General features: G+C 44.3%; 1 protein-coding gene and 1 long non-coding RNA gene across 8 annotated transcripts in view; one reads left to right on the plus strand and one right to left on the minus strand.

Annotated features, from left to right (window-relative positions):
• DAB2IP (DAB2 interacting protein) overlaps positions 1-25,788 on the plus strand; it is a 273,236-nt gene that overhangs the window by 153,421 nt on the left and 94,027 nt on the right. The gene's annotated exons all lie outside the window — the stretch shown is intronic.
• On the minus strand, positions 19,565-25,785 carry LOC143805470 (uncharacterized). Its single transcript, XR_013221251.1, has 2 exons — positions 25,661-25,785; positions 19,565-21,711 (listed from the first exon to the last, which is right to left on the minus strand). It is a non-coding gene; the product is annotated as an uncharacterized LOC143805470 (long non-coding RNA).

Here is a 25,788-nt window from a genome sequence, read left to right on the forward strand (position 1 = left end):
TGGTGTTGGTCCACTGTGTTTCATCAAGGGCAGGGTCAATGCAGCTAGCTATCAGGAGATTTTGGAGCACTTCATGCTTCCATCGGCTGAAATGCTTTATGGAGATGAAGATTTCATTTTTCAGCACGACCTGGCACCTGCTCACAGTGCCAAAACCACTGGTAAATGGTTTACTGACCATGGTATTACTGTGCTCAATTGGCCTGCCAACTCTCCTGACCTGAACCCCATAGAGAATCTGTGGGATATTGTGAAGAGAAAGTTGAGAGACGCAAGACCCAACACTCTGGATGAGCTTAAGGCCGCTATTGAAGCATCCTGGGCCTCCATAACATCTCAGCAGTGTCACAGGCTGATTGCCTCCATGCCACGCCGCATTGAAGCAGTCATCTCTGCCAAAGGATTCCCGACCAAGTATTGAGTGCATAACTGAACATTATTATGTGATGGTTTTTTTGTTTGGTATTAAAAAACACTTTTATTTGATTGGTCGGGTGAAATATGCTAATTTATTGAGACAGGTTTTTTGGGTTATCAGGAGTTGTATGCCAAAATCATCAGTATTAAAACAATAAAAGACCTGACAAATTTCAGTTGGTGGATAATGAATTTATAGTATATGAAAGTTTAATTGTAATCATTACATTATGGTAAATAATGAAATTTAACACTATATGCTAATTTTTTGAGAAGGACCTGTATAGTTGTCACAAAATACAATGACCCAACGGGGAGTCAGTCAGCGGACGGCACAACAAACACACAGCGGGATGGAAAAGAGGAGAAGGCCCTACCGATAGGGAAATGAGGGATGGACACCCCGTGAGCTCAAACCTGAGCCTGTCCCTGCACTCCCCTAATGCCCTAAGTGGCTCCTTCCCCCCCCACCACTGTCAGGAACCTCGTCCCTTGCAGTCACCTCACACTGCCCTGGCTAGTGCACTGGCTGGCAAGGGCGCTAGACTCACCACTGCAGATGGTACAAACAAAGGGTACAGTGACAAACATGAGAGGGACAAGGAATAAACACAATGCTTAGCTTCCAGACTCCGCTACCAAGCTCCACACCACTGTCGACACAGAAACAAGACTCCAAACTCCAGAAGTAACTGACACCAGAGAGCTGCAACTCCATGGCTGGTCTCCATAGAGAAACTCTATCACCAACAGTCAGCTGATGCATCAGGTGACCATTTAAAGGATGGTGGGAGTGGTCACCACCCACATCAGCTGACCTAGCAACTCTGCAGTTGCAACAGATGGCCAGCAAAGGAAACTGACATTAACCCCTGCTGGTCCTGAAAGGAGAAAAGTTACATTTAAAACATAGTGGAACCAGAGCTGCCATGAATCAAAAAATGGATTGTGACAATAGTACTGATGTTGTTGACTGATGATGGGAGCCGTAACATTGAGGTCAGTGAATAATGACGGCAGCCACAGTACTAACATTAACAGATGAAGGAAGCCTTAATACTGAGGTCAGGAACCAAAGTAAGGAGCTGTAGTACTGACATCAATGACGGGAACTGTAGTACCAGGATTATATCCACCAATCTCTGGAACCATAGTAGCGAGTGGAGTGACTGATGACTGGAGCCATAATACTGAGGTCAGGGAACAATGTTGGGAGCTGTAGCACTGATGTTATTGACCAAAGATGGAAGCCAAAGTATTGAGATCAGTGAACAATAACAAAAGCTAATATCTGTGACAGATGACAGGAGCCGTAGTACCGAGGTTGTTTAACAATGACAGGAGCCGATAATGGAGCCCATAGTACTGATATGTCTGTGACTGATGACAGAAGCTATAGTACCAAGGTTATTCACCATTGAAAGGAACTGAACTGTAGCACTGATGACTGTGACCAATGTCAGGAGCCGTAGCACTGAGATCTCTGATCAAAGATGCGAGCAGTAGTATCAAGGTTATTCACCAATCACGTGAACTGTAGCACTGACATCTGTGACCAATGATGGGAACCGTTGCACTGACCGATGATTGGAACCATAACACTGATGTTATTGACTGATGATGGAAGACGTAGTACTGAAGTCAGTGAACTATGACAGGAGCTATAATACTAAGGTCAGGAACCAATGTCAGGAGCAGTAGTACTGACATCAGTGAAGAATGACACGAGCTATAGTACCAAGGTTATATTCACCAATGACTGGAACCGCAGTACTGATGTCTATGACTGATGATGGGAACCGTAGTACTGATGTCTGTGACTGATGATAGGAGCCGTAGTACCAAGGATATTCAACAATGACAGGAGCCAATGAGGGCAGCGCTGCAGGGGTTGGAGAACAAAGACAGGTGTTGAAGTAATGATGTCAGTGATCGATGATGGGGAGGAGTGTTACTGAGGTAGCTCGATGACAGGAGCCATACTACTGATGTCAGCGAAGATTGATGGGAGCTGTAGTACTGACGTCTGTGATTGATGAATGGAGCTGTAGTACTGAGGTTATTCACCAGAGTACTGAGTTTAGTGACTGAGCCATAGTATTGACGGTCAGTGATCGATAAGTTATAGTACCTAAGTTATCCACCAATCATTGGAACCGATGATGGAACCATAGTACTGAGGTCAGTGAAGAATGACGGGAGCCACAGTACAGATGTCTGTGACTGATGTATACTACTGAAGTCAGTGCCGGGAGCCATGGTCCTGAGGTCAGTGAAGAATGACATTAGCTGTAGTACTAAGGTTAAGAACCAATGACTAGGACAGCTCATCTGTAAGACCTGAATGGAAATGCAGATGTTGCCTTTAGGTATAAACATATAAACAGATCAGAGCATAAAGGCACTGATAAGGAATGACTGCAGTACTGCACTCATCTGAAGAACTGCTAGCGTAAACAGGATTAAGGAAAGTACTTCTTAAAGCATATCTAAACTTTCAATAAACTGTGCATATATCAATAGTCCAGTGTATGGTTCCCTGTATGCTTCATATTTTAGTTTGCTTTTCCTCTGAGCTCATGTTTGGAGAGGTCAGTTGATCTGATGTGCTTCATGTTATTAGCTTCAGTTTCTGGGGTATGGTTCAGCACAAACTTGCTCCATCCCTCCTCATCTCTACTTAGACTGTAATTAAGCATCATGATGTGAAACATTTATATTAACTCTCCACGATCAGGAATGGCAGCTTCTTGGACGCAGTGCACTTGCGCTGCATTCAAAACGCTGCGTTGTACTGTACAAGCACAGTGGATGATAGTTATAGCAATCCCATGCCTACTGTGCATCTATTTGACATGGCGTAAACTCACCCGCGGTGCGTATTTACGAGTCACAGCATGTCAACTCCTATTGCGGAGATGCTAGTCTCCGCAATAGAAATTTCCACAATAGAAATGAATTGGATGCAGTAAATTTGCATGGTTCAGTGAACACATGCGGATTTACCAGGGTGATTAAAACACAGCGAAAATAAACTGCTACTTCCTGATTGTGGGAGCGTTACCTTACTAGGCTGTACCCTGAGAAATGACCGCAATTGAAAGTTCAGAGTAAGGCTACTTTCACACCAGTTTTTTGCCGTCAGGCACAATCTGGCAAATTTTTTTTTAAAAAATGGATTCGGCGCAAATTGTGAAAAACTAATGCGACAGATCCGTTTTTTTTTTCTTACTCGGCGTTAGAGTTTGGACTTCCTTTTCCGGGGAGGACAGAGAAGAAGAGACAGACCAGAATGGAAAATTCATGATTTGTGTAAAAAAAAAACAGATTCTGTCGCTGGATTCCATCATTTCACCTCACGTTTCATATGTTTTTCGCCGGATCCATCACTGGCCATTTTTTCGTCGGACAGAAAAAACGTTCCTATGTACATTTTCTCCGGCCGCTGGAAAACTAATTTTCTACGGATCCGGCAAAAAACATGATGTGAAACATGAGGCGATCTTTCGCTAATACAAGTCTATGAGAAAAATAGGATCTGGCAGGAACTTTTGCCGGATCCGTTTTTTTCAAGATTTGACGGACTGTGCCTGACGGCAAAAAGCTGATGTGTGAAAGTAGCCTAAAGCTTTCTAATAACATACATTACAAACTTTTTATTTGTCATCATCTGTACTATTGATTTATGCAAAGTTTGTTTTATTTCTATCCAAAATTGTACGATTCCCTATTCTTGCAGGAATTACAATATACCTTATTTTCTTATAGGACAAAATAATTTTGAGAGCGAATTTGAAGCATTGTTGCTTCAATGAAACGGAGAGAGACACTGCTATTAGAAAATAAAATTCTTCTGGCAGCTTTTTATGTGGACCCAAGTCACCGTATATTGCTGGATGACCCTCAGCTTACTAAAGGAAAAGAAGCTCTGACTGAAGTAGCAGTCATGATGAATGGGCTACAGGACTGCCAAGAGCAAAGAGGACTTGGGTCTTGCCAGTGCTACTGCTACCTTATCTTCAGCCTCATCAGATGAGGAGTTTAATTTTGAAAAGGATTTGGACGACATGGAACAGACAAATCGTTGCCGTAGGATAAAAGATTCCACTCCCATAGCAAACAGATTGACCATATTTCAGCCAAATTTTTCACTTGCCCTCAAAGAAGTAGAATTCAACCGTTCATTAAAGCCGACTGTGTATGAGGCAATTCCTTTATAGCCTGAAATTGTTAGAGATGTTGCCCATGTGGTTACTGCTTTGCCACTAATCCAAGTTAGTGTAGAGGTTGTTCTCTAGCCTTAAAATAGTTAGATCAGATTTGAAATCATCTATGAAGGACGATCTGATGGAGACGATACGATTTCTCAAAAAAAATTCATAGACTGCACAAATGTTATTTAGTTGAAAACGTTTTTTTTCCCCCACTTCTTCATAGTGTATTGAATATTTACAATTTATTAGTTTTTTTGTGTTCTAAGATGTATTCCAATAAATATATTTTATGAGTTATCTAAATAGCTTGATTATTGTATCATAATGATGATTAAAAGCCTGATGTTACGATTTTCCTACAGTAAATGTATCACTTAAACATGAGCCATGTATGACGGAGTCGGAGAAATTGAGGAGTCAGAGGTTAGGCTTACAGACTCCACAGCCCTGGAAAACACAGCACAAAAAATATAGTAAAAATAGTGACTGTAAAAATGTAGACTGTATGCATTCTGAAGTACTGGGGTGATGAGGTTATGCTAGGAATGAATGGTCACTCTGCAGCACAGGGGGGTGAATGGCATTGCAGCCAGCCTGGGTGTCACTTTCTCATTAGTACTTTTTTTTGTGTGTGGTTTTATCTCTGTGGCCCACATTTCAGGGCACAGCTAATGGTGACTTCCTACAATTCATTTATTACAGCTGGTCTAATTGTGCAAAGGTTCTCTGACCTGAACAATATGCCCGAGGCTGCGATGCATGAGGTAATAGGGAAACAGTTGGATGTAGGTAGTAATCCAGCAACAGTGGAGATGGACAGAGCAACTGGACTGTATGTTGTATTATCATTAGTGTGTGATGTCATCACTATTTTGTCTATAGATTTTATACTGCTTTTGTGATGTCATCACTACTTCGGCTACAGATCATGTACTGTGTGCGTGATGTCATCATTGCACCGTCAATATATCCTGTACTATGTGTGATATCATTATGCCGTCTACAGATCCTGTCATGTGTGATGTCATCATTATGCAGACTATAGATCCTGTACAGTGTGTGATGTCATTATGCAGTCTATAGATCCAATAGTGCTTCCGAAACGTGCGTCGGGGTGGGCGCACAGACCCCGGGTACCTGGACCGCTGCGTTCTATCTAAAGGTAATAACATTCATTCCCCTGTGGTTAGAATTTCTGCCTTTGGTGGCATTGGGTCTCTTATACTATAAGCAATTTGTCTAATTTGGAATTTTGTTAGATTCCATATGCCACACAGGTGCAGATATAATCATTTATTACAATACGTAATTTACTATTTTTCTTTACCCCCTTATTAGGTAGGGAATGATTTGATAACTTTATTGAAATATAGGCAGCCATGGTCCTCTGGCTCTGTGCGCCCCTGGTGCAGTCATGCGTTTATGCGGTGGTTTGTACTTAATATGGCACTGTGTCCTCACCTGTTTTCTATACTGTATCTAATAAAGATTATTTATATTTTATTATAAGTTGTGGACTTCATGGTCGTTATTTTTTTTTTTCTTTACCCATTTCCCCTTCTGTCTCCTTGTTTTTCAGCGACTATTCCGTATGCTATTTCCAATATCGTTATCAGCGGATATTTATTCTCCTTTCTTCCTGTAGTAATACTTCTGTAGTTTGTAGCTATGCTGTCATGATTTTGCTTATTCAGTCTAAAGATCCTGTACGTTGTGTTACAGTGGGTACGGAAAGTATTCAGACCCCTTTAAATTTTTGTTTCATTGCAGCAATTTGGTAAATTAAAAAAAAAATTCATTTTTTTCTCATTAATGTACACTCTGCACCCCACGTTGACTGAAAAAAAACAGTGTAGAAATTTTTGCAAATCTATAAAAAAAGAAAAACTGAAATATCACATGGTCATAAGTATTCAGACACTCATATTTAAGTCACATGATGTCCATTTCCTTGTGATCCTTCTTGAGATAATTCTACTCCTTCATTGGAGTTCAGCTGTGTTTAATTAAACTGATAGGACTTGATTTGGAAAGGCACACACCTGTCTATATAAGACCTCACAGCTCACAGTGCAGGTCAGACCAAATAAGAATCATGAGGTCAAAGGAACTGGCCAAGGAGCTCAGAGACATAATTGTGGCAAGGCACAGATCTGGCCAAGGTTACAACAGAATTTCTGCAGTACCCAAGGTTCCTAAGAGCAAAGTGGCCTCCATAATCCTTAAATGGAAGAAGTTTGGGACCACCAGAAGTCTTCCTATACCTTGCTGTCTAGCCAAACTGAGCAATCGTGAGAGAAGAGCCTTGGTGAGAAAGGTAAAGAAGAACCCCAAGATCACTGTGGCTGAGCTCCAGAGATGCAGTAGGGAGATGGGAGAAAGTTCCACAAAGTCAACTATCACTGCAGCCCTCCACCAGTCGCACCTTTATGGCAGAGTGGCCCGACGGAAGCCTCTCCCCAATGCAAGACATATGAAAGTCCGGATAGAGTTTACTAAAAAACACATGAAGGATTCCCAGACTATGAGAAATAAGATTATCTGGTCTGATGAGACGAAGGTAGACCTTTTTGGTGATAATTCTAAGCGATATGTGTGGAGAAAACCAGGCACTGCTCATCACCTGCCCAAATCAATCCCAACAGTGAAACGTGGTGACAGCATCATGTTATGGGGGTGTTTTTCAGCTGCAGGGACAGGACTGGTTGTCATTGAAGGAAACATGAATGCGGCCAAGTACAGAGATATCTTGGATGAAAACCTCTTCCAGAGTGCTCTGGACCTCAGACTTGGTGGAAGGTTCACCTTCCAACAAGACAATGACCCTAAGCACACAGCTAAAATAACAAAGGAGTGGCTTCAGAACAACTCTTTGACCATTCTTGACTGGCCCAGCCAGAGCCCTGACCTAAACCCAATTGAGCATCTCTGGAGAGATCTGAAAATGGCTGTTCACCATCCAACCTGACGGAACTGAAGAGGATCTGCAAGGAAGAATGGCAGAGGATTCCCAAATCCAGGTGTGAAAAACTTGTTGCATCATTCCCAAGAAGACTGTACTAGCTCAAAAGGGTGCTTCTACTCAATACTGAGCAAAGGGTCTGAATACTCATGACTATGTGATATATCAGTTTTTCTTTTTTAATAAATTTGCAAATTACACATTTCTGCTTTTTTTCAGTAAAGATGGGGTGCAGAGTGTACATTAATGAGAAAAAAAAGATCTTTTTTGAATTTACCAAATGGCTGCAATGAAACAAAGAGTGAAAAATTTAATGGGGTATGAATACTTTCCGAACCCACTGTATATCTGTGCCTTTATCCGGTCACGGCCACTTTGTGTAGAAGGTGTGAGCTACTATATGTATGCAATACACCTGTACTTTTTACCTATGCAGTTATATACAGCCCCAATGACATTATACACCTTTAAAACTAAAATACCACATGCTAGATATCACTGAATTATATATTTCAGTTGCAAACCTTTATTCATTACATATGAAACATAAAAATGATCAACGTAAATCACAAGTAATATCCCACGGAGGTCTGGAGTTGGAATGATGCTCAAAATCAAAGTGGAAACTCAAATTACAGGCTGATCCAACTTCAGTGGAAATGCCTCAAGACAAGGAAATGATGTTCAATTGTGTGTGTGTTGCCTCCATGTGCATGTATGACCTTCCTACAAGGCCTGGGCATGCTCCTGATGAGGCAGCGGATGGTCTCCTGAGGGATCTCCTCCCAGACCTGGACTAAAGCATCCACCAACTCCTGGAAAGTCTGTAGTGTAACGTGACGTTGGTGGATGGTGCGAGACATGATGTCCCAGATGTGTTCAATCGGATTCAGATCTGGGGAACGGGCGGGCAAGTCCATAGCTTCAATGCCTTCATCTTGCAGGAACTGCTGACACACCCCAGCCACATGACGTCTGGCATTGTCCTGCATTAGGAGGAACCCAGGACCAACCGCACCAGCATATGGTCTTACAAGGAGTCTGAGGATCTCATCTCGGTACCTAATGGCAGTTAGGCTACCTCTGGTGAGCACATGGAGGGTTGTGAGGCCCTCCAAAGACATGCCACCCCACACCATTACTGACCCACTGCCAAACCGGTCATGCTGAAGGATGTTGCAGGCAGGAGATCGCTCTCCACGGCGTCTCCAGACTCTGTCACATGTGCTCAGTGTGAATCTGCTTTAATCTGTGAAGAGCACAGGGCGCCAGTGGCGAATTTGCCAATCCTTGTGTTCTGTGGCAAATGCCAAGCATCATGCATGGTGTTGGGCTGTGAGCACAACCCCCATCTGTGGACGTCGGGCACTCAGACCATCCTCATGGAGTCGGTTTCTAACCGTTTGTGCAGACACATGCACATTTGTGGCCTGCTGGAGGTCATTTTGTAGGGCTCTGGCAGTGCTCCTCCTTGCACAAAGGCTGAGGAAGCAGTCCTGCTGCTGGGTTGTTGCTCTCCTCCGGCCCCCTCCACGTCTCCTGGTGTACTGGCCTGTCTCCTAGTAGCACCTCCAGACACTACAGCAAACCTTCTTGCCACAGCTCGCAATGATGTGCCATCTTGGATGAGCTGCACTACCTGAGCCACTTGTGTGGGTTGTAGAGTCTGTCTCATGCTACCACAAGTGTGAAAGCACAACCAACATTCCAAAGTGACCAAAACATCAGCCAGAAAGCATTTGTACTGAGATGTGATCTATGGTCCCCACCTGCTGAATCACTCCTTTATTGAGTGTATCTTGATAATTGCCAATAATTTCCATCTGTTGTCTATTCCATTTGCACAACAGCATGTGAAATTGATTGTCAGTGTTGCTTCCTAAGTGGACAGTTTGATTTCACAGAAGTTTGATTTACTTGGAGTTATATTCTGTTGTTTAAGTGTTCCCTTTATTTTTTTGAGCAGTGTATATAGCCCATGTCATATTGTACACACCTCACCACCAGTGGTATGACATACATCTACCTGTCATATATCTCCCAGCTACTGTTTCTTTCCTGTCAGATATCTGTAGACGCCAGCCCTTTTGTGTCTTTCCTGTCAGCTTTTCCTCAGCTCCGGTCTCTCTCATGTCTTACCTCAGATATCCCCGAATCCGGTCTCTCCTGCCTATTAACTGTCATATCTTCTGACTCTGGTTTCTTTCCCGTTAGATATCCCCGTTTCATTTTCCTTTTTGACAGATTTCTCCCAGCTACGGTCTCACCTCCTTCCTATCACATATCCCTGGGCTCCTTCATGTTAAGAAATCCTCTGACTTCTGTCACTTTCGCCTTTTTGCTGTCAGATATTCTCCAACTTCTGTCTCTTTCCTGTCAGATATTCCCCAGCTCCAGTCTCACTCGCCTCTTTCCTATCAGATATCCCCTGGCTCCAGTCTCTCTGGCCTCTTTCCTGTCAAATATCCCCTGGCTCCAGTCTCTCTGGCCTCTTTCCTGTCAGATATCCCCCAGATCCAGCCTTTCTCAACATTTTACTATCAGAAATCCATGGCTCAAGTCTCTCACACCTCTCTCCTGTTGGACATCCCCCGACTCCAGTCTCTCTCGCTTTTCCTGTTAAGATAGTCCCCCAGATCCAGCCTCCCTCGCCTTTTCTCTGATATCCCCCGGCTCCAGCCTTTCTCCCCTTTTTCCTGTCAGACATCCCTCCCTCCAGCCTCCCTCATGTCAGATATCCTCCGACTCCGGTGTCTCGCTACTTTTCCTGTCAAGTTATCCCCGGCTCAGGTTTCTCTTGCCTCTTTCCTTTCAGATATCTCATGTTTCTCACACCTCTTACCTGTCCGATATCTCCTGGCTCTGGTCTCTTTCCTTGATTGATTCCTTTGATTCTTTGTCGTCAGATATCCCGACTCTGGTTTGTCTTGCCTCTTTCCTGTCAGATATCCCCAGCTCTGGTCTCTTTTAACATCTTACCTGTCAGATATCTCCCGTCTCTTTTCTCTTTCCTGTCAGATCTCCCCCGGCTCCAGCCTCGTGTCAGATATCCACCGACAGATTTTCCCCAGCTCTGGTCTATCTCACATTTTTCCTGTCAGATATCCACCAGCTGTGGTCTCTCACCTCTTTACTGTCAATATCTCCAGCTACGGTCTATTTTAGTTATGAGCGAGTGTACTCGTTACTCAAGTTTTCCCGAGCACGGTCAGATGGTCTCCGAGTATTTGACTGCTCGGAGATTAAGTTTTCATCTCAGCAGCATGATTTACAGCTATTAGCCAGTTTGATTACATGTGGAGATTACCTAGCAACCAGGCAACCCCTACATGTACTCAGCCTGGCTAATAGCTGTAAATCATTTAGCTGCCATGATGAAAACTAAATCTCCGAACACTAACAAATACTCGGAGGTCACCCGAGCGTGCTCGGGAAACTCGACCAACGAGTACACTCGCTCATCACTAGTCTATTCCCTTTTTTCTGTCAAGATATCCCCAGTTATGGTCTCTCTGACCTCTTTCCTGTCAGATATCCCCGGCTCCGGTTTCCCTCCTCACCGCTTTCCTGTCAGATATCTCCCAGCTCTGGTATCTCTCAACTCTTGTCTAATATCCTCTGGCTATGGTCTCTCTCACCTTTTTCCTGTGAGATATCCTTCGGCTCCAGTCATGTCAAATATCTTCTGGCTCTGGTCTCCCTCGCTTCTTTTCCTGTCAGATATACCCAGCTCCGGTCTCTTTCATTTCTTTTCCTGTCAGATATGCCCAGTTCCAATATATTCCCTTTTTTCTGTCAAGATATCCCCAGCTATCGTCTCTCTGACCTCTTTCCTGTCAGATATCCCCGGCTCCGGTTTCCCAGATATCTCCCAGTTCTGGCATCTCTCAACACTTTCCTGTCAAATATCTCTGGCTGCGGTCTCTCCCACCTCTTTTCTGCTGAATATCACCTGGCTCCGGTCTCTTTCACCTCTTTCCTGTCAGATATCCTCCAGCTCCAGCCTCCCTCATGTCAGATATATGCTTGCTCCGGTCTCTCTCGCTTCTTTTCCTGTCAGATATCCTCCAACTTCGGTCTCTCTCGCTTGTTTTCTGTCAGGTATCATCTGATTCCGGTCTTTCTCGCTTCTTTTCCTGTCAGGTATCCCTGGCTCCGATCTCTCTTGCTTCTTTTTCTGTAAGATATCCCCGGCTCCAGTCTCTCTTGTTTCTTTTCCTGTCAGATATACCTGGCTCTGGTCTCTCTTGCTTCTTTTCCTGTCAGATATTCTCCGACTCTGGTCTTGCTTCTTTTCCTGTAAAATATCCTCGCTCCGGTCTCTCTTGCTTCTTTTCCTGTTGGATATTCTTCGACTCTGTTCTCTCTCACTTCTTTTCCTGTCAGATATACCTGGCTCCTGTCTCTCTCGCTTCTTTTCCTGTCAGATATTCTTCTACTCCGGTCTCTCTTGCTTCTTTTCCTGTCAGATATCCTCGGCTCCAGTCTCTCTCGCCTTCAATCTATCAGATATCCCCGGCTCCGGTCTCTCTCGCATCTTACCTCTCAGATATCCCCGGCTCCGGTCTCTCCTGTCTCTTTTAGGCTATGTGCACACGTTGCGGATTGTATGTGTTTTTTCGCAGCGAAATCGCATGCACAGCACAGCCCATTGAATTCAATGGGATTCCGCAATGCTGTGCTAATGCTGCGTATTTTTCCGCAGCGGAATCGCATCGCGGAAAAATACGCAGCATGCTCCTTCTTTGTGCGGAATTGCTGCGATTTCGCACACATATGAATGCATTGAAACGCTCACTTTACGCATGTGGCTATGCCCATCATGCATAAAGTGAGCGCTTCATTTGCGGGGGTACCCAGGTCTGGAGGAGACTCTTCCTCCAGGCCCTTGGGAACCATATTTCTGTTAAAAAAATACTTAAAATAAAAAATATTGATATACTTACCTTCCGATGGCCCCCGGAGTCCTCCCGCCTCTCAGCGGTGCACGCGTCGGCTTCCGTTTCCAGGGATGCATTGCGCGAAGGACCTGGGATGACGTCGCGGTCACGTGACGTCACAAAGGTACTTAGCACAATGCATCACTGATAACGGAAGCCGCCGGGAGCGCCACTGAGATCGGGGGCCGTCGGAAGGTGAGAATAAACATTTATTTTTTATTATTTTTAACATAGCAGCATCAATAGTAAAAAGTTGGTCGCACTATGCTTGACAAGTGTGACCAACCTGTCAGTCAGTTTTCCAAGCGATGCTACAGATAGCTTGGAAAACTAGCATTCTGCAAAGCTAATTACGCTTGCAAAACGCTAGTGTTTAGCGGGAAAACGCATGCCAATTCTGCATGCGTTATACCCACGGCAGGGAGTTGCAGAATTTCCGCAACGTGTGCACATAGCCTTACTGTTAGATATCTTCTGGCTCTGGTCTCTTTCTTGTTAGATATCCCCCGGTTCCATTCTCTTTCCTGTCAGATATCTCAAGGCTCTGGTGTTTCTCACCTCCTTCCTATCACATATCCCCCGACTCCTGTTAGAAATCCTCTGACTTCTGTCTCTCACCTGTTTGCTGTCAGATATCCACATTTTCTGTCTCCTTCTTCCTGTCAGATATCCCCTGCTCCAATTTCTCTTGACTTTTTCCTGCCAGATAACCCAACTCTGCTTTGTCTCGACTTTTTCCTGTCAGATATCCCCAGCCCCGGTCTCTCTCACATCTTACCTGTCAGATATCTTCTGCCTCTTCTCTCTTTCCTGTCAGATCTCTCCTGGCTCCAGCCTCGTGTCAGATTTCCTCTCGCTTGGGTCCCTCTCACTTTTTTTCCTGTAAATCTGCACCCACGGTCATTCTCGCCTTTTTCTTGTCAGATTTTCCCCAGCTCTGGTCTCTCTCACCTTTTTCCGGTCAGATATCCGCCAGCTGTGTTCTCTCCCACCTCTTTACTGTCAGATATCCCCAGCTCCGGTCTGTCTCGCCTCTTTCCTGTCAGATATCCCCCGGCTCCAGCCTTCCTCATATCAGATATCCTCCAACTCCGGTCTCTCTCTTCTTTTCCTGTCAGATATCCCCAGGTCCAGTCTTTTTTTCGCCTTTTTCCTGTCAGATATTCCCTAGCTCTGGTCTCTCTCGCCTTTTTCTGACCAGATATCTGCCAGCTGTCAGCTCTCCCACCTATTTCCTGTTAGATATCCCCAGCTCCGGTCTCTCCAACCTCTTTCCTGTCAGATATCCCCAGCTCCAGTCTCTCTTCCAAGATATCACCAGCTATGGTTTCTCTGACCTCTTTCCTGTCAGATATCCCCGACTCCGGTTTCCCTAACCTCTTTCCTGTCAAATATCTCCCAGCTCTGGTATCTCTCACCTCTTTTCTATCAGAAATCCCTGGCTCCGGTCTCTCCTACCTCTTTCCTGTCCGATTTCCCTCACCTCTTTCCTGTCAGATATCTCCCAGCCCTCGTATCTCTCACCTCTTTCCTGTCAGATATCCCCCCCCCCCCCCCCGGCTCCAGCCTCCCTTATGCCAGATATCTTTCGACTCCAGTCTCTCGCTTCTTTTCCTGTCAGATATCTATGGCTCCAGTCTCTCTCGCCTTCTTTCTGTCAGAATCAGATATACTAAGCTCCGGTCTTTCTCGCCTCTTACCTTTCAGATATTAGCAAACAGGGCTGTGGAGTCGGTAAGCCACAGTTGCGACTCCGACTCCTGGATTTTATCAGGTTCCGACTCCGGCTCCTTCATAAATGGCCAATTCGTAACAATAAATTTACTGTTGTAAAATATTAACATCGTGCTTATTCAGTTTCTCACCATCATATAAGTAATCAGACCACTTAGAGCAAAAACTATATTTATTAGAATACAATTAGAATATAGCAAATAACTTTTATAAACTTTTCTAAACTCTTGTAAGTAAATACGCAATAAACACGGTTATGCAGTTAATAAGAAGAAATCTATAAATTTGTCCTCAGAAAAAGTATTGCCTCTGTCAGATCCTCCTTCATGGATGACCTCAAATCTGATCTAATTATTTTGAGAGCAGAGAACAACCTCTCTACACTAACTTGGGTTGGTGGCAAAGCAGTAACCACTCGGGCAACATCTCTGACAATGTCAGGATACAGAGGAAACGCTTGTTGCACTGTTATTTTTGATGAACGGTCAAATTTCTCAATTTCTTTTAGTGCACATGAAAAATTCTGCTGAAATGTACTGGCTGTGTTCTTTGATGGGGATGACTCTTCTTCTATGCGGGAACGTTTTGCACTGTCCTTGTGATCCAAATATTTTTCGAAATTAAATTCTTCATCAGTTGATGAGGGTGAAGATGTAGCAGGACGACCAAATTCTTCTTGTTCCTCCTGACTGTTCTGCAACCCTTTCATCCTTACTGCTATTTCAAACAGAGCTTCTTTTCCTTTAGTTAGCTGTTGATCATCTAGAAGAATCCGATGCATTGGGTCTACATAAACAGCTGCCAAAAGAATGTTACTTTGTAATAGTAGCTCCTCTCTCCGTTTCATTGATGTAGCAATGCCACTTGCAATTAACCCTCCTCTTTGGGACAGGCGAAACATCAGGTTCGTCCACTCCTTTAAGAAAATACTTGGAGTTAAGTCCTCTGCTTGTAATTTTTTAGTCATTGTAAATGGGTACTCTGGCAATTTTTCCAGCTCAGTCACCTGATTCCACTTTCATTTAGCGTCAGTTGAGGGTTAGCCATGTCTACAAGAAAGGTTTTCAGTTCAACCAAGATCTGAATCATTAAGTACTGCCCCATCGTATGGCTTGATCAATAATTGCCCCTTTTCCAGCACGTCTCTTCAATATTGAGTCAACTTTAGGGGTTCTGGCAACAGTAGCCAATTTTCTCACCTTGCTAATCAGTGCAGCAGCATGTCCTTCTTGCAGACTGTCTCTTATAGCCAGCTGTAGCGTATGCACAACACAGCACATGTGATGAATGAAAGAATGTATTGACAGTTTCAACACGATCATCTAAACTGTCATGTTGCTGTTCATCTGAAGCAACTTCAGTTTGCTCCTCAGTTACAATACTGTGTTCCTCTATTTCAAACATTTCTGTGTCTGTGGACCCAGAATGTTCTTCTAGCTGCTGGTCACCATCATTACTCTCATTCATTAGCTTAACCCCTTCACCCCAAAGCCTGTTTTCACCTAAGTGACACGGCCAATTTTTAGAATTCTGACCACTGTCACTTTATGAGGTCATAACTCTAAAACGCTTCAACGGATCCTGGTGATTCTGACATTGTTTTCTCGTGACATATTGTACTTCATGATAGTGGTAAAACATCTTCGATATGACTTGCATTTATTTGTGAAAAAAACTAAAATTTGTCGAAAATTATGAAAATGTAGCAATTTTCAAAATTTAGTTTTTATGCTCTTAAATTAGAGAGTTATATCTCATAATATAGTTAATAAACAACATTTCCCATATGTCTGCTTTACATCAGCACAATTTTCGAAACATAATTTTTTTTTGTTAGGGAGTTATAAGGGTTAAAAGTTGACCAGTGATTTCTCATTTTTGCAACAAAATTTGCAAAACCATTTTTTTTATGGACCACCTCACACTTGAAGTGACTTTGAGGGGTCTATATGACAGAAAATGCCCAAAAATGACACCATTCTAAAAACTACACCCCTCAAGGTACTCAAAACCATATTCAAAAAGTTTATTAACCCTTCAAGTGCTTCACAGGAATTTTTGGAATGTTTAAAAAAAATTGAACATTCAACTTTTTTTTCACAAAATTTTTACTTCAGATCCAATTTGTTTTATTTTACCAAGGGTAACAGGAGAAATTGGACCAAAAAAGTCGTTGTACAATTTGTCCTGAGAACGCCGATACCCCACATGTTGGGGTAAACCATTGATTGGGCACATGGCTCGGAAGGGAAGGAGCGCCATTTGACTTTTCAATGCAAGATTTGCTGGAATTGAGATCGGAACCCATGTCGCAATTGGAGAGCCCCTGATGTGCCTAAACAGTGGAAACCCCCACAAGTGACACCATTTTGGAAAGTAGACCCTCTAAGGAACTAATCTAGATGTGTGGTGAGCACTTTGAACCTCCAAGTGCTTCACAGAAGTTTATAATGTAGAGCCGTAAAAAAAAATTCATATTAATTTTCACAAAAAATGATCTTTTTGCCCCAAATTTTTTATTTTCCCAAGGGTAACAGGATAAATTGGACCCCAAAAGTTGTTGTGCAATTTATCCTGAGTACGCTGATATTTCATATATGGGGATAAACCACTGTTTGGGCGCATGGCAGAGCTCGGAAGGGAAGGAGCGCCATTTGACTTTTCAATGCAAAATTGGCTGGAATTGAGATCGGAACCCATGTCGTGTTTGGAGAGCCCCTGACGTGCCTAAACAGTGGAAACCCCCACAAGTGACACCATTTTGGAAAGAAGACCCCCTAAGGAACTTATCTAGATGTGTGGTGAGCACTTTTAACCCCCAATTGTTTCACTAAAGTTTAGAATGTAGCGCTGTGAAAATTAAAAAATCATTTTTTCTTTCCACAAAATGATGTTTCAGCCCGCAATTTTTTTTCCCAAGGGTAACAGGAGAAATTGGACCACAAAAGTTATTGTCCAATTTGTCCTGAGTACGCTGATACCCCATACATTGGGGTGAACCACTGTTTGGGCGCACGGCAGAGCTCGGAAGGGAAGGAGCGCCGTTTGAAATGCAGACTTAGATGGATTGGTCTGCAGGTGTCATGTTGCATTTGCAGAGCCACTGATGTACCTAAACAGTAGAAACCCCCCACAAGTGACCCCATATTGGAAACTAGACCCCCCGAGGAACTTATCTAGATGTGTTGTGAGAACTTTGAACCAACTAGTGTTTCACTACAGTATATCACGCAGAGCCGCGAAAATAAAAAATATTTTTTTTTCCACGAAAATGATATTTTAGCCCCCACGTTTTTATTTTCCCAAGGGTAACAGGAGAAATTGGACAACAAAAGTTGTCCAATTTGTCCTGAGTACGCTGATACCCCATATATGGGGGGGAACCACTGTTTGGGCGCACGGCAGAGCTCGGAAGGGAAGGAGCGCCGTTTGAATTGCAGACTTAGATGGATTGGTCTGCAGGTGTCATGTTGCATTTGCAAAGCCCCTGATGTACCCAAACAGTAGAAACCCCCCACAAGTGACCCCATATTGGAAACTAGACCCCCCAGGGAACTTATCTAGATGTGTTGTGAGAACTTTGAACCAACAAGTGTTTCACTACAGTTTATCTCGCAGAGCCGCGAAAATAAAATTTTTTTTTTTTTTCACGAAAATGATATTTTAGCCCCCACGTTTTTATTTTCCCAAGGGTAACAGGACAAATTGGACCCCAAAAGTTGTTGTCCAACTTGTCCTGAGAACGCTGATACCCCATATGTTGGGGGGAACCACTGTTTGGGCGCACAGGAGAACTCGGAAGGGAAGGAGCACTGTTTTAGTTTTTCAAAGCAGAATTGGCTGGAATTGAGATCGGACGCCATGTCGCGTTTGGAGAGCCCCTGATGTGCCTAAACAGTGAAAACTCCCCAATTCTAACTGAAACCCTAACCCCAACCCTAGTCCTAACCCTAGCGCTACTTTCACACTAGCGTTTTTTTGCATATGTCGCAATGCGTCGTTTTGGCGAAAAAACGCATCCTGCAAAGTCATCTGCAGGATGCGTTTTTTCCCCATAGACTAACATTAGTGACGCATTGCGACGTATTGACACACGTCGCAACCGTCGTGTGACGGTTGCGTCGTGTTGTGGCGGACCGCCGGCAGCAAAAAACGTTACATATAACTTTTTTTGTGCAGACGGTCCACCATTTCTGACCGCGCATGCGTGGCTGGAACTCCGCCCCCACCTCCCCGCACCTCACAATGGGGCAGCGGATGCGTGGAAAAACAGCATCCGCTGCCCCCGTTGTGCGGCACTTGCACAGTATGCGTCGGTATGTCGGGCCGACGCATCGCGACGGCCCCGTTGTTGTGAATTAGACTTTTTTGGCTCCCTCTTGTGGTCACTAGTGATATGACTCTGGGATTTTCTTTCTTCAGTTTGGCACTCACCTGGGCCATTAGTCTAGGGGTGTCGCTATATAAACTTCCTGGATCCTTAGTCCAGTGCCTGGCATCGTTGTATTCAGATCCTTCTGTTGCTCCTGTCTACTGGTCCTGGCTCTTGCAAAATTAAGCTAAGTCCTGCTTCTTTGTTTTTTGAGTTATTTGCTTTGCTCCTATTTTTGTCCAGCTTGTACTAAATGTGATTTCTGACCTTGCTGGAAGCTCTAGGGGGCTGGTGTTCTCCCCCCGGCCGTTAGTCGGTTCGGGGGTTCTTGAATATCCAGCGTGGATATTGTAATAGGGTTTTTGCTGACCATATAAGTCATCTTACTATATTCTGCTATTAGCTAGTGGGCCTCTCTTTGCTAAATACCTAGCTCATTCTTATGTTTGTCTTTTCCTCTTACCTCACCGTTATTATTTGTTGGGGGCTTGTATCCAACTTTTGGGGTCTTTTCTCTGGAGGCAAGAAAGGTCTTTCTTTTCCCTTCTAGGGTTAGTTAGTTCTCCGGCTGGCGCGAGACGTCTAGAACCAACGTAGGCACGTTGCCCGGCTACTTCTATTTGTGGTGCTAGGATTAGATATATGGTCAGCCCAGTTACCACTGCCCTATGAGCTGGTTTTTTGTGTTTGCAGACTTGGTTTTTATTCCTGAGACCCTCTGCCATTGGGGTCATAACACCCGTACCGACGCTAGTGTGAAAGTAGCCTAACAGGAAAATGGAAATAAATATATTTTTTAAAATTTTATTATTTTTCCCTAACAAAGGGGGTGATGAAGGGGGATTTGATTTACTTTTATAGCGTTTTTTAGTGGATTTTTATGGTTGGCAGCCATCACACACTAAAAGACGCTTTTTATTGCAAAAAATAGTTTTTGCATCACCACATTTTGAGAGCTATAATTTTTCTATATTTTGGTCCACAGAGTCATGTGAGATCTTGTTTTTTGCGGGACGAGTTGACGTTTTTATTGGTACCATTTTCGGGCACATGACATTTTTTGATCGCTTTTTATTCCGATTTTTGGGAGGCGGAATGAACAAAAACCAGCAATTCCTGAAATTCTTTTAGGGGGGGCATTTATACCGTTCCGCGTTTGGTAAAAAGGATAAAGCAGTTTTATTCTTCGGGTCAGTACGATTACAGCGATACCTCATTTATGTAATTTTTTTATGTTTTGGCGCTTTTACACAATAAAAACTTTTTTATATAAAAAAATAATTGTTTTTGCATCGCTTTATTCTGAGAGCTATAACTTTTTTATTTTTCTGCTGATGATGCTGTATGGCGGCTTTTTTTTTGCGGGACAAGATGACGTTTTCACCGGTACCATGGTTATTTATATCCGTCTTTTTGATCGCGTGTTATTCCACTTTTTGTTTGGCGGTATGAGAATAAAGCGTTGTTTTTTGCCTCTTTTTTTTTTTTTTTTTTACGGTGTTCACTGAAGGGGAGAACTAGTGATATAGTTTTATAGGTGGGGTCGTTACGGATGCGGCGATACCAAATATGTGTACTTTTATTGTGTGATTTTTTTTTTATTTAGATAAAGAAATGTATTTATGGGAATTTTTTTTTTTTTTTTTTTATTTAGGAATTTTTTTTTTTTTTTTTTTTTTTACACATGTGGAAATTTTTCTTTTAACTTTTTTACTTTCTCCCAGGGGGGACATCACAGATCGGTGATCTGACAGTGTGCACAGCACTCTGTCAGATCACCGATCTGACAGGCACATTGCAGAGGCTTGCCGGCGCCTGCTATGAGGAATTCTCAGCAGACGCCGGCAAGCAGGGTCATCTCATGACCCGGAAGGAGTCCCGCGGCCATCTTGGATCCGGGGACTCCTTCCAGGTCACCGGAGCAGCGCGATCTCATCGCGCTGCTTTGGTGGGAGCGCAGGGAGCCCCCGTACCTGCGCGATCCCCCTCTATGCCGCTGTCACTATTGACAGCGGCATCAGAGGGGTTAAATGCCCGCGATCGGCGATAGCGCCGATCGTGGGCATTGCTGCGGGGTGTCAGCTGTCATATACAGCTGACACCCGCACCCGATCACCGCGGCGCTCAGCGTGAGACCGCAGTGATCGGGGCTCCGTACTAGTACTGCGGCTGGCACTAATGCAGTGCCGGCAGCGCAATACTAGTACGGCGCATGTCGGGAAGGGGTTAATAGTACTTATCATATTTGAAGCATTGTTAGTTATGACAGAAAGAACTTGCTCTTTTTTAAGTTCATAGTCTTGCAGAACCTTTTCCACCAAGACCTGGAGAAACTCACTTGTATGATGAGCTTTGGTGTCTTTTACTGCTAGTCTTGGTAACTATTTCATTTTTGTCACAAACAAATCGGACATTGATGGCAAAATAGTTCACTCTGTGACGTGTGCATGCATCCATTTTAAGAAACAGAAAGCGTCCCTTGAGAGGTTTTTTAAGTTCTTCCTTTTGTTTAAAAGCTTCTTCGATTACTAATTTTCTAATTCTCTCTCTCTCCAGAGAAACACCAAGCTTGTGGGCCATTTCCCCATTCAGACCCATAAAAGCTGGTCGTGAAAATAATGAAATAGGCACACTATCCTTTACAACAAGCTCTATGATCTGTTTTTTAAATGTATCTACTGTCATTGTCACAGTAACTTTGTCACTGACAAAATATCTTGCAACTGATGGCTACAAAGTTCTCTGCTCCTTTGTTTGGCTGGAAGAGCAGGGCACTGGTTCATTGGTTTGGATGCAGTCTTTCTCATCCACTGCGCTCAGTACTTCTGGATGAAAGCGCTGTAAATGTCTCTTTAGATTAGAAGCTCTGGTAGGAGCATTTTTATTTTTGCCTGAATATGCACTGATCTTGGCTTCACAGCATTTGTTTTCATCTGGATCATTTGTCATACATAATGTTTTCTATCTTGAGTGATGGTGAAATGTTCAAATACAGCTGATTTAATGTGACGCTTCTTTGACATTCTCAGGTTTGTAATTCTGCATTCACAATCCAAATGACAATTGTTTTTCCTAAAAACAATTGTACAAAAGTATTGCCAAGTCGTACAACTGATATAGTGATCAGTAATACTGTTATTCCTCATGTACTCACAGTTAACTTATGCAGTTTGTTGAAAGGATAATACTTCTTACACTCTTCCTCTTCTGAGTAGCAGCTGTGAGATGCTTGGAAGACGCACACCTAGTAAACATCTAGTCTAGAGGAGGAGCTTTACTACTAAGAATTTGCAACACATTTTCACTTTCAGTTTCATACATTGTAAGTAGGGGGGTTGGGGCAGTATGAGGTTAACCAAGTATAAGATTAGATAAGGGCACACAACAGTGACACACAAGAAGTAAGAAATGTCTCTATCTCCAGCAGAACTGCTTATCACTGTTGTTCATAGTTTGATCGAACATATATATTTGAGTAACATTTATAAAATTCATATGAAAGTTCAATTATGAAATATTTATACATTTTTTTTAAAGCTGGAGTCGGAACATTTCTACCGACTCTGACTCCAACCAAAACTAACTCCGACTCCACAGCCCTGTTAGCAAATCCGGTCTCTCCTGTCTCTTTAACTGTTAGATATCTTCTGGCTCTGGTCTCTTTCTTGTTAGATATTCTTCGGTTCCATTTTCTTTCCTGTCAGAGGCTCTGGTCTCTCTCACCTCCTTTCTATCACATATCCCCAGGCTCCATTATGTTAGAAATCCTCTAACTTCTGTCTCTCTCACCTTTTTGCTGTCAAATATCCATGTCTCCGTTTTCACTCTCCTTCTTCCTGCGAGATATTCTCCTGCTCCGGTTTCTCTCTCCTTGTCAGATATCCCCTGGCTTCAGTCTCTCTCTCCTTGTCAGATGTCCCCTTGGCTTCGGTCTCTCCCACATCTTTCCTGTCAGATATCCCCTGGCTTCAGCCTCTCTCACCGTTTTCCTGTCAGATATTCCCTGGCCCCAGCCTTTTTCCTGTCAGATATTCCCTGTCTCCAGCCTTTCTCCTGTCAGATATCTCCCAGCCCCAGCCTTTCTCACCTTTTTCCTGTCATATCTCCCAGCCCCAGCCTCTCTCCCTTTTCCTGTCAGATATCCCATTGTCCTAGCCTTTTTTCCTGTCAGATATCCCCCGGTTCCAGCCTTTTTCCTGTCAGATACTCCCAGCTCCAGCCTTTTTCCTGTCAGATATCCCCCAGCTCCAGCCTTTCTCCCCTTTTTCCTGTCAGATATCCCACAACCCCAGTCTTTCTCCCGTTATTCCTGTCAGATATCCCCTGGCCCCAGCCTTTCCCCCGACCCCAGCCTTTCTCCCCTTTTTCCTGTCAGATATTCCCCGTCTCCAGCCTTTCTCCCCTTATTCCTGTCAGATATCCCCCTGCCCCAGCCTTTTTCCTGTCAGATATCCCCCGGCTCCAGCCTTTCTCCCCTTTTTCCTGTCAGATATCTCCCGGCCCCAGCCTTTCTCCTGTCAGATATCCACCGGCTCCAGCCTTTCTCCCCTTTTTCCTGTCAGATATCTCCCGGCCCCAGCCTTTCTCCTGTCAGGCTGGAGCCGGGGAAAATCTGACAGGAGAAAGGCTGGGGCCGGGGAAAATCTTTCTCCCCTTTTTCCTGTCAGATATCCCCAGCTCCGGTCTCTCTCACATCTTACCCATCAGATATCTTCGGCCTCTTGTCTCTTTCCTGTCAGATCTCCCCTGGCTCCAGCCTCATGTCAGATTTCCTCTGGCTCGGGTCCCTCTCACTTCTTTTCCTGTAAGAAATCCGCATCCCCGATCTTTCTCTTTTCTTGTCAGATTTTCCTCAGTTCTGGTCTCTCTCACCTTTTTCCGGTCAGATATCAGCCAGCTGTGTTCTCTCACCTCTTTCCTGTCAGATATCCCCAGCTCCGGTCTATCTCGCCTCTTTCCTGTCAGATATCCCCCGGCTCCAGCCTTCCTCATATCAGATATCCTCCAACTCCGGTCTCTCTCACTTCTTTTCCTGTCAGATATCCCCAGGTCCAGTCTTTTTTGCCTTTTTCCTGTCAGATATTCCCCAGCTCTGGTCTCTCCTGCCTTTTTCTGACCAGATATCTGCCAGCTGGCAGCTCTCCCACCTATTTCCTGTCAGATATCCCCAGCTCTGGTCTCTGCAACCTCTTTCCTGTCAGATATCCCCAGCTTTAGGCCATGTGCACACGTTAAGTATTTTTCGCGTTTTTTTCGCTATAAAAACGTGATAAAAACGCGAAAAAAACGCTTACATATGCCTCCCATTATTTTAAGTGTATTCCGCATTTTTTTGTGCAAATGTAGCCTTTTTTTCCGCGAAAAAATCGCATCGCGGAAAAAAAAGCAACATGTTCATTAAAATGCGGAATTGCAGGGGATTCCGCACACCTAGGGGTCCATTGATCTGCTTACTTCCCGCACGGGGCTGTGCCCACGATGCGGGAAGTAAGCAGATTATGTGCGGTTGGTACCCAGGGTGGAGGAGAGGAGACTCTCCTCCACGGACTGGGCACCATATAAGTGGTCAAAAAATAAGAATTAAAATAAAAAATAGTCCTATACTCACCCTCGATGTCTTCCCGCCTCCACTGCACGCTGTCGCTTCGGTTCCTGTAGCTGATGTGCGGCGAAGGACCTTGCCGATGACGTCACTGTCCTGTGATTGGTCGTGAGCGGTCATGTGACCGCTCACGTGACCGTGACGTCACGGAAGGTCCTGTGCGCACAGACCAGCTATAGAAAGAGGAACGGACGCCGCTGAGGAGATGTCTGGGTGAGTATAAGCATTTTTTTTATTATTTTTAAACATTCTATCTTTTACTATAGATGCTGCATAAGCTGCATCTATAGTAAAAAGTTGGTCACACTTGTCAAACAGTATGTTTGACAAGTGTGACCAACCTGTCAGTCAGTTTTCCAAGCGATGCTACAGATCGCTTGGAAAACTTTAGCATTCTGCAAGCTAATTACGCTTGCAGAATGCTAAAAAAACGGAAAAAAAACGCAAAAAAAAAATATGCGGATTTCTTGCAGAAAATTTCTGCAAGAAATCCGCAACGTGTGCACATACCCATACCCTTTCTCCCCTTTTTCCTGTTCAGATATCCCCCTGCCCCAGCCTTTTTCCTGTCAGATATCCCCCGGCCCCAGCCTTTCTCCCTTTTTCCTGTTCCGATATCCCCCTGCCCCAGCCTTTTTCCTGTCAGATATCCCCCGGCTCCAGCCTTTCTCCCTTTATTCCTGTCAGATATCCCCCAGCCCTAGCCTTTCTCTCCCTTTTCCTGTCAGATATCCCCCTGCCCCAGCCTTTTTCCTGTCAGATATCCCCCTGCCCCAGCCTTTTTCCTGTCAGATATCCCCCGGCCCCAGCCTTTTTCCTGTCAGATATCCCCCGGCCCCAGCCTTTCTCCCCTTTTTCCTGTCAGATATCCCCCTGCCCCAGCCTTTTTCCTGTCAGATATCCCCCTGCCCCAGCCTTTTTCCCCTTTTTCCTGTCTGATATCCCCCGGCTCCAGCCTTTTTCCTGTCAGATATCCCGCAGCCTTTCTCCCCTTTTTCCTGTCAGATATCCCCCGGCCTTTCTCCCCTTATTCCTGTCAGATATCTCCTTGCCCCAGCCTTTCTCCCATTTTTCCTGTCAGATATCCCCTGGCCCCAGCCTTTTTCCTGTCAGATATCCCCTGGCCCCAGCAGCCTTTTTCCCGTCAGATATTCCCCGCCTCCAGCTTTTCTCCCCTTTTTCCTGTCAGATATCCCCCGGCCCCAGCCTTTCTCCCCTTTTTCCTGTCCAATATCTCCCGACTCTGGTCTCTTTCCTGTCAGATAGCCAGGGCTCCGGTCTCTTTCCTGCCAGATAGCCAGGGCTCCGGTCTCTTTCCTGTCGGATAGCCAGGGCTCCTGTCTGTTTCCTGTCAGATAGCCAGAGCTCTGTTCTCTTTCCTGTCAAATATCCCCGGCTCCTGTTTGTCTCATTTCTTACCTATCAGATGTCCCCAGCTCTGGTCTCTCTTGCCTCTTTCCTGTCAGATATCCCCAGGCTCCGGTCTCTTTCCTGTTAGCCTTGTCAGGTATCTCCCGGCTCCCGGTCTCTTTCCTGTCAGATATCTC

This window comes from Ranitomeya variabilis, chromosome 2 (assembly GCF_051348905.1).
Source record: "Ranitomeya variabilis isolate aRanVar5 chromosome 2, aRanVar5.hap1, whole genome shotgun sequence".
Taxonomy (NCBI): domain Eukaryota; kingdom Metazoa; phylum Chordata; class Amphibia; order Anura; family Dendrobatidae; genus Ranitomeya; species Ranitomeya variabilis.